Source organism: Orycteropus afer, unplaced genomic scaffold (assembly GCF_000298275.1).
Source record: "Orycteropus afer afer isolate SDZICR_OR568_19922 unplaced genomic scaffold, OryAfe1.0 scaffold00088, whole genome shotgun sequence".
Taxonomy (NCBI): domain Eukaryota; kingdom Metazoa; phylum Chordata; class Mammalia; order Tubulidentata; family Orycteropodidae; genus Orycteropus; species Orycteropus afer.
In genome coordinates, this window is record NW_006921675.1 from 10221714 (window position 1) to 10233753 (window position 12040).

General features: G+C 44.7%; 1 pseudogene; it reads left to right on the forward strand.

The window, feature by feature from the left end:
• LOC103198237 overlaps positions 1-12040 on the forward strand; it is a 58891-nt pseudogene that overhangs the window by 3567 nt on the left and 43284 nt on the right.

A 12040-nucleotide genomic window follows, 5' to 3' on the forward strand; every position in this document is an offset into this window, starting at 1 on the left:
AGTGGTTCAAATCCCTTTGTGTAACTGTGTAACTTGGGCAAGTTACTTAATTTCTCTGAGCCGGGGTTTATTCATTCATAAAATGAGTATAATAATACTCTTTATTGGGTTGTTCTGAGCATTAGAGTGCCCAATACTGCCTGGTACACAGGAGGTGCTAAATTAATGGAGAAGTCATTTCAGTTATTTTAATCCAATGCTGTTTGAATTTTGCCCTGTCATCTCCCTGAAATTTTTCTTGCAAGATCACGAAGAATCTTCTAATGGCCTGTTACAAGGTCTCATCCCATTTGACCTCTCTTTAGAATTTGGCACCCTTGATCCTATTTTTACTCTCGAATTTTCCTTTCCTATGGCTCTCATTTCCCCTGCCTCTCTGCCTGCTCCTTCTCTACCTTTTTCCCTGACTCTTCTTCCACCCATCCTTTCACTTGATGTACCCAGCTCTTTGTCCTTGGACTTCTCATTACATAGTCCCCTGGCCCTTCTCATGTATATCCAAGGCCTACATGTGTCTTCCAGACTGATCTTTATAAAGTATAGGGAGTCTCTTCCTTAACTGTCATCAGTGGCTCCCTGACTCCTTCAGGAAAAAGTTGACTCCTTCAGCACTGGCCCACAAGGATCTCCAAGGTTGAATCCCAATATGTCTTTCCAGGTTGCCTTGAACATCTCCCATATCCATCACCTTTATTCTACCTAGAGTGGATGCAGTGGGGTGCCACACAGATCCCCCTTCAGTGTTTATTCCCCAGCTTCTGGGAGTGCAGCTGGCACTCTTTGGGAATTGTCTCGGCTGAAGATCCTTTATACCCCTTCCCTATGGTCATCAGTGTGGAAGGATAAAGTCCTGAGCCCTTTCCCCTAATCCAGGAAAATCTCTGAAGAGCCATCCCAATCCCACAGTTCCCTGTGGGGTCAGCTGAAGCCATTTTGAGACTGCAGTACAGCCCAACTTCTCCTTCTGCTCAGTCCTTCCCTTCCCTTCCCCAGATGTTCATCTTGGGAGCACGCCCAATACACCTCCTACACACTAATCTCCATCTGAGACTGCTTCTCGAGAACATAACCTGCAACACTACTCATATTATCCTATTTGCCTCACTTGAAGAATCCCACTCCTCCTGGTTTTTCCTTTATTTCTTTGCTCACACCATTTGTCATGGGTTGAATTTTGTCCCCATATAATATGAATTGGAGTCCTAACTCCTATATCTATGGATATAATCCTCCTGGAGATAAGATGTTCTTTTTTTTTGTAAGTGAGGCCATATCAGTGTTGGGTGTGTCTTAGACCTAATCACTTCTGAGATATAAAAGAGCAGATTGGGCACAGAGACAAGGAAGCACAGATGCCACTCACATGAAGGTCACTAAGGAAAGGAGGAACAGAGCTAAAAAGAGACAAAGATCTTCCCCTAGAGCCAACAGCCAGAGAAAGACTTTCCCTAGAGCTGGTGCACCGAATTTGGACTCCCAACCTCCTAAATTTCTCAAATTTATTTGAGAAAAAAAATTATATTTGTTAAAACCACCCACTTGTGGTATTTCTGCTATAGCAGCCTTAGCAAACAAAGAGTCCATTCCCTCCAATTTGCCTGTCCTTTCCTCCTCTCAAAATGCTCCCTGTTCTTCCAGCTTCCGCTCAAATGCCACCTCTTTTTGAAATTTGATGCTCTCTGCTACCTCTCTCCATATAGAAGATAGAAGATACCATTTCCTTCTCCTTGCCTGGGCTCTGGAATTGCCCTAGACCCAATTCTGGTTCCATTCTTTGGTAGTTATGACCTTGGCAATTTATTTCACTTTCCTGGTCTGTTTCATCATTGGCAAAACAGAGATAATAGAGTTGGAGGGAGAACAAAGTGATGTCATGCCCATAAAAGCACTCTAAACCATCCTGGCACATAGTTATTCCTCAATGGATGCTAGCTGTTATAACAAGCTTTTTACTATTCTAGGACTGAGATGTTGTCTTAATTTTTTTCTGACATGTCAGGCCCAGAATAAATTATTTGCTTATGGAATCCAATTATCTCATGGCTCATGTACTCCCGGTCATGTATTAGCATGATTTTAGCTCCCTCCTCTTACTGAGATCTCTAAGGAGATGCCACATGTGTGTCCACTGTCCTGTCTGTCATCTTTACTTACTGTGAGTTCTTCCTCCCCTGCCCTGGTCCCTTCATCTTACCCTTGCTAGTGTCCACCACTAGTATGTCAACATCTGGGGCCTGCTTTCAGATACTCTATGCATGTCTGGTCCTCAAAGTAACAGTAGGAAGCTGGGTCCTGAACAGAGGGGTACAGCGAGGTCTTCTCACTTTGAGTCATGCATCTTTTGAACCCCAGAGCGGCTATTTTTGTGTTCAGGGTTTCTTGAATGGTTTTTTTCAGCTTCACCCTTTGCCACCCCTCCCCTCAATTGGGCTCTAAACCAGTCCACAGGACCAGTTATAAATAGAAGTGTCTGATCTCTCATTTATCTTTTCTGGACATTTCTCTACCCCAAATTTTTATGCTTCCCCTAGTAAAGAAGAGGGAGCTCTGGTGGCATAGTGCCTAAGGCATTTGACTGTTAACCAGAAGACTGGTGGTTCAAACCCACCAGCCACTCCTCAGAAGGAAGATTGGGCAATCTACTTCCGTAGTGATACTGCCTCGGAAACCCAAGGAGGGGTCACTATGAGTTGGAACTGACTCCAATGAGTTTGCTTTTTAAAAAAAAAAAAAAAAAAGTAAAGAAGAGCTCTGGTGGCATAGTGCCTAAGGCATTTGACTGCTAATCAGAAGGCTGGAAGTTCAAACCCACCAGCCACTCCTCAGAAGGAAGACTGTGTAATCTACTTTCATAGAGATACCACCTTGGAAACCCAAGGAGGGATCGCTATGAGTTGGAACTGACTCCACAGCAGTGAGTTTGGTTGTGATCTTCAGAAGCCCAGAGCCAGGCTTTTCTTCCAAGGACCCTCTGGGTGGGTGGGTGAGCTGGAAATACCAACTTTTCAGTTAGTAGCCAAGAGCTTAACGAGGAAGGTGTATGTGTGTGTGTGTGGGGGGAGGGGTGCTTATGTCCCAGGTGAAGTGAAGAAGGGATTCTATTTACACCAGCTTCGCAGGATCAGATTTCATGGCTGGAGACCAGTCCCACCACTTCTCTTCTACATCCATTGAAATGTAGACTCATTTTTCAGTGCCTCTCATGCAGGACAGTCTGTCTGGTTAAGCACTTCCCATAACAGAAAGCTTTCTGTTTGCCCACCTGGTTCTGCTCTCTGGTCTTCAGAAGAAAATATCTCATTCATTATTAAATGGTCTTATAATTACATAGGATGGTGAGAATGGAAATATTTATTTCTTTTATGGAAAATAGATGCCTGGGGAGGTAAAGGACTTGTGAAACAAGTTATGATCAGAGTTGAGTTGGAAATCAAGAATCTTAGTTTCCTGGACCAGCCCTCTTTCCATTGCTCTGTATTTCACGATCCTGACAACTGTTGTTGAGTACCTACTATATGCACTGGGTGAATGGTGGAGGTATGAGAGCTCTTGACCTTCTCTGCAAAGAGTTACTGATTCCAGCCCGGGACTCACACACACACACACACACACATGCACACATGATTCCAACACTTGCTAAGTCAGCAGAGTGGGTGGTCTTATTTTTACCTAAGATTAGCCTGGAAAACCAGGCTTCTCCCTTGCTTTCGGCTGCTTCCCCAGCACAAACCGACAGGGATGAAAGGGAAAATGAGGAGAACTTTTATTAACCAGAGAAGAACAGAGCATGGATTTGAAAGGAAAACCCAAGGGAGGGTTTGAAAACAATAGCTGTCAACACTGGGCTTGGAAACATGGTGCAGAAAGCCCATGGTGTGTGTGGTAGAAGGAGTAACTGATTGATGCTTACTGGGGGCCAAGTTTAGTTGTGCAGCAGCAGGGGGCAGGGCCAGAAGTGGTCCAGAATTGCACACCAGAAATACTGGGGCAGGAGGACCCAAGACTCAGGCAAAGGCCTTGTCTCAACAAAGGCAGCCCCAGTCATTCCCCAAGTGTCTTCTTTCCTAAGGCACAGTGCTCTTATTCTAGTATCAGGCAATATATCCAGCCATCAACATTGAGGCTTCATCTTGCCTTTTTTGGATGGTGGCATTTATTGCACTGAGTGATTTAGGCACATAGAGATCCCATTTCTCTCAGGATATGGATGCAAATGCTGATATCCTCTCAGATACTCAGAAGCAGAACATGCAGAGGCTTTGTGACCCAAACAGCATATATAGAGAAAAATTTGCCAATTTCCACTTCTTTGGAGGGAAACGAGGGAGGGGAACTATCACGTTTGTGAAAGCAACATGTGACCTTCACATGGGTGGTTGTCAGTGAGTTAAAAGGTTGGAATCCAAGGCTCCTAGTGTGGATCTGGCAAAAGACTGTTCCAAAGTATATGAAGGAATGCTGGTATTCCTAAGTAATAGTGGAATAAGAATTCCCAGACATGTGAGAAATGGAAATTAGAACCCTAAACCAAGGGAGAATGGAATCCATGTACAACATCTTAGGCAAAACAAGGCTTCCAGGGTGACTATATGGATCCCTGACTTGCTTACTTTCATGGTGCATTGGATTCAGGCACAAGGGATAGTCCTGCTGACTTAAAGGTTCCATGCAGACAACAAATAGGATTTCAGGAGATGAGATCAGAGGTGATGGGTGGTTAGGTAGAGGGCTAAAGTTCCAGCAAAAGTCACAGTGTGATGAAAAGCCCAGAAGCGGGAAGACAGAGATCATGATCAGAGTCAGGGAATGCTACCAAGGCTGATGTGGGTGGGTTTGGCAAGGGTGGGGGTTAAAATGAAAAGGAATAATAGAAAGATAGGTTAAGGCCAGGGCTTAATGAACACCAAGCAACCTGGGTTTTATTCTGCAGGCAATGGATTTGGAGGCTTTCTTGATGTGACTGATTAGTCCGGCAACAATGTGGGGGAAACTCAAGGCAAAAAAGACCATTTGGCAAAGAGTGATGGAGGCCTTAACTAGAACAGAGATAATAGAGAATAAAAGATATGAAAGAAATTGTGGAGAGAGAATATTACTTGGTGAGGAGATGAATATGGGAACTAGCCAAGAAGGAGAAAGCAAAGCAGATCATAAGTTTCAAGCTTGTGGGTTGGGGAAGATAGTGGTATAAACAGTAAATACAATAATCAGAATGGGAAATATGGAGAGCAAATGATGTTTAAGGAAAAGATGATGGATTCAGGTTTAAATTCATTGAAACTGAGTTGTGAGTGGGTCACCTGTGGGCTGGCATCCATTGTTGTTGTTAGGTGCCATAGAGTTGGCTCCAACTCATAGCGACCCTATGTACAACAGAATAAAACACTGCCTGGTCCTGTGCCAGCCCCACAACCGTTGTTATACCTGAGCCCATTGTTGCAGCCACTGTGTCTGTTAGGTGGTGGGAAACATGAGCTTCAAGCAAAGGAGAGACAGGAGACGTTTCATTCAAGGGCTCTCAAAGTCAAGGAGGAAGCTGGTATTTAAAAGGATGGAATGTAAAAGAAGAAAAGAAGGCTTTTAAACAAAAAATCTTTTCCTTCTAAAGAAAGAACAAAAGAATCAATGAAATAGATAAGAAGGAGTGGTCAGTGAGTTGGAGAATAAGAGTGTTCTAGTATTGCTGCCCAGGGAGGAGTTTAGAAAGAGGGCCAAGATATTAGTCAGTATGCTCTGATTATAAAGAATTGAAAAACCAACTCTAACTTAAACATAAAGCAGAATTTATTGGCTTAATAATCAAACAGTGGGAATGAAAATGATGTGGACTGAAGGGCCCTTTGTTGTTTTATGGCCTCCCAGAATGCATTGTTGCTGTTCACTGCCATCAGGTCAGCCCCTAACTCATCACAGCACCATGCACAAGGGAACAAAACACACTGCCCAGTCCTGCGCCATCCTCAGGATCAGCTGTGGGCTAGACCATTATGATCTGTAGGGTTTTTTTGTTTGTTTATTTGCTTGTTTTGAATATTTTATTGTAGTTTTGGTGAAAGTGGATACAGCAGAACAAGTTCCCACCCAACAGTTTCTACACATAACGTTCAGTGACACTGGTTACATTCTTCTCTCTGGGTCAACAGTCTCATTATTTCCGTTCTAGTTGTTCCCCACCCATTAACTTGGTCTCACTGCCTCCTTCCAGACGTCTCATCTAGGCTTTAGAGTAACTGTTGTCCATTTGGTCTCATATGGATAATTTTAAAAGAGCACATTTCTCAAGCATGAAATTCTTTATTTTTTGAGCTAACCTCCTATTTAGTTGAAAGGTGATTCAGAGGATAGTATCTGTTCAAGGTTTAAAGAGTGTCTTGGGGCAATAGTCTCAGGGATTCCTCCAGACTCACTGGGTCCAGTAAGTCTGGGTTCTTTAAGAATTTTAAGTTATGTTCTACATTTTTCCCCCTTTTTATCAGGATCCATTTATTGTGATCCTGATCAGAATCCATAGGGTTTTCATTGGCTGAGGGAATTGAACACAGATCTACCTTCTCTGAAACACATGGCATTACCATGAGTTGGAATCAACCAGATGGCAACTGGTTCAGTTTTTTGGTTTCCTTCTTATGGAAGGTGAGAATTCTACCTCCGAACCACTACTGCCCCACCTCCTTTTTCCTAGTAGCATTCAGATTTCTTTTTGAGGCATTTACTCTTCCCTGATAGATAGAGTGTAGTGGAGGTCTCCTCTAGCTTGTACCACAAGAGGGGCAATCTGCAGGCCTTCTCCAGAACTTGAATCTTGAACAGAGTGAAATAAAAAAGACAGAAAGATAGGATTTCCACATCTCCAGCACTCTTCCTCCATGAAACCATTCTTGTCTATCCTTCTTCCTAGGCCTTCAAGTTGTCCAGATTCCCACTTGCTTCCAAGCCTAACTCTTCAGTTTCAATCAATTCTGTGAACCTAAGCCCAGAGTAAGATTCTCCCAGGCAGATAGACAGCAAGCCTCTGCAGGCAGCTTTGGGGCTGGAGAAGCAAACTTCAACTGTGAAGTCAGAAGCTGTGCACCTTGGCCTTGCCACTCTCCAGTTGGGTGTCTACAGACCTCTGGTTCCTTTGGGCCTCAGCTCACCATTGGTAAAATGACCCTTTCAGTAAATTCCTAGCAGTCTCTGGAACCAGAGAGAGGCCCACAAGCCCTTTGATTTGACTCCAGCAGGTTATGTCCTGGGGTTTAGACCTGGGAAGCAGGAAACCATAAACCAAAACCAAACCCACCACCACTGAGTCAGATCCGACCCCTCCTCGGGTTTCCGAGGCAGTATCACTACTCAGAAGTAGATTGCTCCACTTTCCTACCGAGGAGTGGCTGGTAGGTTTGAACCACCAGCTTCTGGTCAGCAGTCAAATGCCTTAGGCATTATGCTACCAGAGCTCCCTGGGAAGCAGGAAGGGGAGGCTTTATTTCCTCTAGACCCCCTGGAGTTCAGATTCACAGTTCTGCTGGAGATGCTGGGATGGTGGCTAACATTTGCTTGGAACACTGCTCCCTAGACCCCGTGCAAACCCCTGACAGCTATGGAACTTCCTCAATCTGGACAAAATGGAGGAAGAACTTAGCAAAGCCTGGAGAACTGAGGTGGCTGGTCATACTCTTAGCAATGGGTAGGGAGGGAATAGGGTGAAGGGAGACTGCAAGGGGTGAAACATCACCAATCCCAATCTCTCAACCTGCTGGTGCTTTTTAAAATATCTTTGCCTGGAGCCACACCAGAGTGTTATTAAAGCAGGCTTAGTTATCAGTGTTTTTTAAAGCTCTCCAGATGATTCTAATATGCAACCATGGATGAGAACCACGTTCTACTGCTATATTTTGAAGGGCTAGTTATTCCTCCAGCAAGTTGTTTTCAGGGCCGCTGGTAGCCAAACTTGCTGCTTTGGGAGTAGGATGAGGGGCTTTGCCAGCCAATCTCTAAGGGTTCTTCTGGCTCTGGTCTATCATTCTAAGTGTCCCTTCAGCTCCAGCAGCTTCCTTTGTCTACACCCCTCTCCTCAGATCTCCCTCTTCCCAGCAAGACTTGCTCTTCCCACAAGACTCATTTACACAAAAGTGTGAACAACTACAGGGCCCTCTGTGTTCTGTTTTCCAAACCAAACCAAACCCACTGCAATTTGCAATGGAGTCAATTCTGACTCATAGCAATGGAATGGAACAGGGTATAACTGCTCCATAGAGCTTCCAAGGCTGTAATCTTTATGGAAGCAGACTGCCACGTCTTTCTCCCATGGAGCAGCTGATGGGTGGGACTGCTGACCTTTCAGTTAGCAGCTGAACACTTTACCCACTGTGGCACCAGAATGTCTCCCAAGGGCATTTGTATTATAGGAACTGAAGTAACCTGATACAGCAGGTAGTTTCTGTTCAATTAAATTTAGAGAAAAGACACTGCAGTTGGAGTCAGTAGACCTGGGTTCTAGTCATGTGACTGTTAGTGAGTCACTTCACCTGTCTGGACTTCTGACTCCTCACCATTGACTAGGAAAGTAGACCAGATGATATCTAAGCCTTCTACACCAAAGGTGTTTGAATGTTTCAAGACAGGGAGTATATTCCTAATGGTGGAAGGTTAATTTTATGGGAAGAGGGACTTACAGAGTCCCTCAGTCCACACCAGCATCCAAAGCTGGTACAGACCCTGCCTTGTGAAATGGAAATAGCCTGAGTTTACCTGGGCTGTTATCCTGCCCTGTGTGCTAACGACTAGGCTGTACTTTCTGTCTATTGCCCCCTCCCACTGTCCCCCAGACTCTATATTCATTTGGTCCTTGAGCAAAGGACTGCATGCAGACAGTTCTTTCTCTTGGACTCCAGGCCTCATGAAGGCCAGGCTCATCTGTACAATGCCATTTCTCACCCTGATGGCCAGGACTCTGTCACCAGGTCTTGGCCCCCTTGGGGCTTGGACAGTGTGGATATTGGTAGATAAAGCTCCCACCTGATAAGAAAGGGATGCTGGGAATACTCCTGTGACTCTCAACTCAAGACACCAGAGACCTGTAGCTCTCAGCCAACTGAGTATCTTGTGTCCTTAATGGGCAACCCAGAATCTCCTGGCAGGGATTTGAAAGAAGCCAGGCCAGGCCTGCAAGATACCAAGCTGTGGGACATAAGATTCCTTCTGAAAAAGGAAACTCATTGAAAGTCCTTCTACTAGATATCCTCTTAGATCTACGGCCTTCAAAGAGGGCCCCAATGGGGTCCTTAAGAGACCATTTTCAGGCTTGGTGCTGCAAAGTTCAGCTCAGTCAACAGGAGTGTCTGTGAAGGCTTGCCAGAGCCCTCTAAGAGCACACACAAAGGTGTGCTAACCTACTATAGCTACCTGTTGGGTGTGTCTTGGATATAACACCAACCGAGTGCTGCTGAGGGTTCCTGGAGTACTGACCCCTGGTCAGGGCATGGACTGTTACTGATGGCCCTAAGGAGGGAAGCTATATCAGAGCTGAGCCCACTTCTACCACAGGGAGGAGGAGATGGCAGCTTCCCAGCTCAGCGTGCCATCTGAAGAGAGAACCTACTGGACTCTGAGATGTGAAGCAGTCACTGCTCAATCACAGTACAGAGCATTCCAGGTTCACTTAAAGTTAAAAAAAAAAAATTAAGACAATGTTTTCTTTAAGATATTATGTGTTACTTTAGCTTTTAAATTTTAAAAACTTTAAAGTTTTGTGTTTTATCAAAAAAAAGTGGCACTTGATGATGAATTAAGGTATACATTTTTATAAAGTGAAATGAGCTCTTTGGTTTGTATTTGGGAGCAGAGAATATGTGGTGAGGCAGGATGGATGCCTTAGAGTTTGCATTAAAGTCCATTTTCTGCTCTGCCTCCCTGTCCCTATTTTGGTTTGCCTGCTTCTTACCTTCTGTGAATATTGCAAGAGGACCATTCATATCTGCCAAAGGGGCAAGGAGGCCGCATCTTCTGACCTCCTCTAACCCCACAAGAGAAAGACAGGATCACCATCAGTAGCCTAAGGCCTATTCCTGTGAGGTCAGACATGCTGCCTCATCCCTCCAGCCCTTTCACCAACCCTAACACCAACCGTTCCTCCCACAGTAACCACTACCTCTCTGCTGGGTTCGATAATTCACTGCAGTGACCACACAGAACTCACAGATTATGGGGTTTATTAGGGAAACAACAGGCTACAATTCAAGTTCAGGAACATGCTCAGTCTCAGCCCACTATCTTTCAGTGGATAGTCTCTCTCAGTCTCTCTCTGCAGAGCATGTCTCTCACATCTCTCTCTCAGCAAGTATGTGTCTCTCTCACGTCTCTCAGGAGCATGTTTCTCTCAGCAGCATATCTTTCTCAGCCAGTAGTCAGAATCCTGCCTCTCAAAAGGGCTTCTTTTGAGTCTGGCAGAGTGGCCAAACTAACCAATCCCAACATCAGAATTCTATACACCTGAGAGAGAGTGAACTTTCCAAAAGATTGCTTCATGCTACACGCAACAGAAATACACCAGTGAATAACTATAACAATCAGGAGCTACTGAGTTGCTCATAGCAAATTCCACCATGGAGTTTATAGAGACTTATGGCTAGAAAAGCCATACCAGGTAATTACTACAGCACAATATCTCACAAACTAGACCTCAGTCTCTTTCCCTCTTCAATCCTTTAAAAACCCGAAACCCAATCAGTTGCTGTTTAGTCGATTTGATCCATGATGACTCCATGTGAGTTCACATAGAACTGTTCTGGACAGGTTTTTCAATGGCTGATATTTTGGCAGTAGATCACCAGGTTTTTCTTCTGAGGTGCCTCTGGGTACATTCAAACTGCCAACCTTTCATTTACCAGCTGAGTAACTGCCCCACCCAGGGGCTCCTTCAATCCTTTAGCCAGGTTATGTAAATACCTTGGAACATTGTTCCATTTGGGTCATTTCCCTGTCAATGGGCCCCCATAGCTTGTATTATGAACTTACAGACTGTCCACTGGCTCCAGTTTTTCTTTTCAGCTTGAATCCCAGCTAACTACCCTAAATGGTCCTTGTGCTACATGCAATCTTTTGTTCCCACATTTTTCATAATTCCTCTCCTTATGCCAATCCCTTCCACTCAGAGTGTCTTCCTTAGGGTCTCCTTCACAGAGCACCCCCTTCAGGAAGTCCTTCAGAGCCCCTCAGTTGGAAGTGATCTTTTGACCTTTTTTTTTGAAAAAAAAAAAAAAAAACTCACTGCAGCTGACTCGGAGCAACCCCTCCTTGGGTTTCTGAGGCAGAATCACTATGGAAATAGATTGCCCTATCCACTACCTCTCTGCTGGGTTCGATAATTCACTGCAGTGACCACACAGAACTCACAGATTATGGGGTTTATTAGGGAAACAACATGCTACAATTCAAGTTCAGGAACATGCTCAGTCTCAGCATGTTCTGAGGAGTGGCTGGTGGGTTTTAACCACTAGCCTTCTAGTTAGCAGTTAAATGCCTTAGGCACTATGCCACCAGAGCTCCCTTTGACCCTTTAGGTCCCCAGAAATGCATTTGTGTCTCCTTCAGCATGCTCCACCTTCTGCAGTCTGGAGTCATTCTCATACAGGGCAGAACTCAGGGTTTTCCTTAAGGGCAGGACTTTGCTCATTCATCATTGTCATTCCAGTGCCTGGCACACCAAACCAAACTCACTGTCATTGAGTCAACTCCAACTCATAGAAACCCTATAGTGCAGAGTAGAACTGCCCAGAGGGTTTTCAAGGCTGTAAATCTTTACAGAAGCAGACTGCTTCATCTTTCTCCCATGGGGCAGCTGGTGGGTTCAAACCACTGACCTTTTGGTTAGCAGTAGAATGCCTTACCACAGCACCACCAGAGCTCCTTGCCTGGCACACCAAACCAAAAAAAAAAAAAAAACACTGTCATCAGTTAATTTTGACTCATAATGACCCTGTAAAACATAGTTAACTTGCCCCATAGGGTTTCCAAGGCTGTAAACCTTTATGGAAGCAGACTGCTTCATCTTTCTCCT